Genomic DNA, 2,852 nt, shown 5'->3' with positions numbered 1-2,852 from the left:
CCAAGCGCTTCATACAGCTGCACAGAAAGTAATTGATACCTTTATACCGTAGCTCAAACTACAAAGCAGCTGAATATTGAGTTGATTTTAAGATGTAAGTAATGTTTTATCTAAATCAAATATCTAAATTCTTTCATTCTAAGTTTTTGATTGTGTGAATGAATGTGTAGAGATGATTTTTCAGAATAAGTTATGTTGTTTCATTCCCTACAAAATTGGTTAACTGTTCTCTCTTGATTTTCAGCTGATGGCCATGCCCCCAAAGTACATTCTTCGTGTCTACATAGCCACTGATGTGGCTGTGAAAGTGACTTTGAATGAGAGGCCAACATCAGTTGATGAGCTCATTGGCATCTTGAAAGACAAAGGTAAGACTTTGAATTCACGTTACAGTATGAGGATCCGGACTTCGGAGGAGTGCTCTGCTGTTTGATTGACATAGAAGACCTGCCAGAGAAGAGCACGCTTAGAGTTGTTGGATCAGAAGGTGATCGAAGTTCATGTGGTAGTTCGGACACAGATATCCTGCCTCATGTGCCTGTAAGCCAACGGCAAAAAACATGGCCTGATGTTTTCCCTGTCCCAACTTTTTCGTATGAAGTTGAACATGTCTTGCAAGAGGGGAACAGTGTTTTTGAGAGCTCCGGAAAGACTCTAAAATAATCCTGAGTAAGCACATCCCCACTCGAACATTAAAAAAGCCAGAAAGGCTGAAGTGAACTTTCTACCAAACTTCCCAAGTGGACAAAACGAGGACCGTTTGGAGGAAATTAGACTACAGATGAAAGCTGAAGTTGATAGAGCCGACAGAAACCTTCAATCAATAGAGAAACTCATGCAGACAACCTTTGCACTTCGTCGTCAGGAAATTGTTAAGGGAGACCCATTGGTGAAGGACTTTCTGGAGAGATGGCCTGCCCTTCGGGTCCAATCACAGGTAAAAAAAACAGACTCAAAAGTGTTTATGAGGTATTTCTCTTTGGTGTTTTACTCAGCCTATCACATACTGTGTGTCATTGTTATTTTGTAGGTCTGTGCTGAGTTCCACAGGATCACCAACGTAAATTTACGGAACCAGTTTTATGCTGAACTAGATCGGCACATTCCACAGCTCATAGGACTTTACAGACAGAAGGCAGCTCGTACTGGAAGGGTGGCAGGAGCACTGCCAGCAATCCTACAGTATTACGACATTGATGTGAGTTGAAAAAAGTTAAATGGACTTTGTCCAAATTCTATCCACATGGAACAGCTGGCTCCCAGGTTTGTCAGCATTTACTACCACCATCATGACTATATACTACTACTATACAAGGGGCAGTCCTTCACTTTTAACTCGTTCTCATTTAGTTATCCTGTAACATGTTCATATTTAGCAGAGTAAGTCGTATGTCGGCATCAAAGTGCCCCTGGTTTTTTTCTCATGTGTTTTTGTTTGTGTGCATGATATCCACATGAAACGCGCTGTTGCCCTTCGTGCTCTCTCAGTATACCTGCGGGAAGAGGACACACAGTTTTTCAAGACTTGGAACGTAAGTCTTAATATATTATTTATATATCATCATCACTAATCACCTTTTACCATTGGCGCTATTTTGAAGTGCCTTGGTGTTGTAATTAGGGCCTTAAGGCTTCTTTCTCTCACCATCACATACACACTCCTCTTTCTTTGTCACTCACACACACACTCACTCACTCACTCACGCACGCACGCACGCACGCACTCACTCACTCACTCACTCACGTTATTGTGTAATACTTAGTCGTATACTTAGTTGTTGAGTGGGAAGCTGTAGAAAAGTGTTCAGAAATACTTACCATTGTACTTTTGCATTATGACTCTATTGTGAAATACCTATCCATGTTCTTGCTGAGTGCGGACATGCAGTTGTCTGATTCATGCAAGCTAACCATATTTGAACCCTCATTTGCATTTTCCAGAGAGACGAATCGGAGGAACCAGACATCAGTGACACTCCTGTTGGTATTCTCACAGTGGTCACAGAGAGAAGTACATCTCCAGTTCACTTCAGTCCTGCAAGCACAGCCATGGTGTGGTGGAAGATGAGTTGGTTATGATGGACATTGCCACGTTTGCGAAGCGCATGTGTTACTGTTTGGGCTGGTTTATGCTTTGCATCTGGACTACCCAAAGAAGCTTGTTAACACGTTCACCTTCATTCAGAAGGTACTGATGGGGATGGATGATGGTGCACCACTCAAACCTTCTTTGCTCTGTTTGAAAAATGACCTGCTAACGACAATGTAGAAGTTGTGGATTTGTCCAGACACCTGTATCATGACAGCATGTTTGTTGTTGCATTGTTTCATTGTTTATTTGATTGATTGTTCTATGCAAGATGTGCCTTATTAAAGAGATACTTCACCTGTGGTAATATGAAGGTTTTATGAATTAAATAATTCAATGTATTATAAATGTGAAAAAAAAATTGAAATCGGTTCATCCTAGCCTGAAAAAAGGCAGAAAGAGTGTTTTCATGGTCTCTCTGGCTCAAAGTAAGAAAACCTCCAACTACCACAGTGCATTGCGCTCGCTGCCCTGCCCACCTGTCGGTCTCCCGTCCCCCTCATTCCCCCTCAGTACGCGAGCTCCCGCCCCCTCTCATTTCTTATTGGTGGAAAAATTTGCCACCAAAAGTGTGTTGTAGTCCTCGGCCCTTCTAGCGGACAAGAGGTTTCTCCCGAAATGACGTCAAACGCGTCATTTGACGTCATTTCGGGAGAAAATTAGATGAGAAAAAATGGGCCAAGGGGAGACTGGTTAAGACTGATATTTATTTATATATTTATTTATATTAAAATAGCGATTTTATCATGATAGAACGCCGGTT

General features: G+C 41.8%; 1 long non-coding RNA gene across 1 annotated transcript; it reads left to right on the top strand.

The window, feature by feature from the left end:
- The first annotated feature begins 1,379 nt into the window (after positions 1 to 1,379).
- On the top strand, positions 1,380 to 2,517 carry LOC132461091 (uncharacterized). Its single transcript, XR_009526517.1, has 2 exons — positions 1,380 to 1,532; positions 1,942 to 2,517. It is a non-coding gene; the product is annotated as an uncharacterized LOC132461091 (long non-coding RNA).
- Positions 2,518 to 2,852: the final 335 nt, after the last annotated feature.

The sequence above is a fragment of the Gadus macrocephalus genome, chromosome 7 (genome assembly GCF_031168955.1).
Source record: "Gadus macrocephalus chromosome 7, ASM3116895v1".
Lineage (NCBI taxonomy): Eukaryota > Metazoa > Chordata > Actinopteri > Gadiformes > Gadidae > Gadus > Gadus macrocephalus.
The sequence above is the reverse complement of the archived record's forward strand: the minus strand, read 5'-3'. Positions and strand labels throughout refer to the sequence as shown.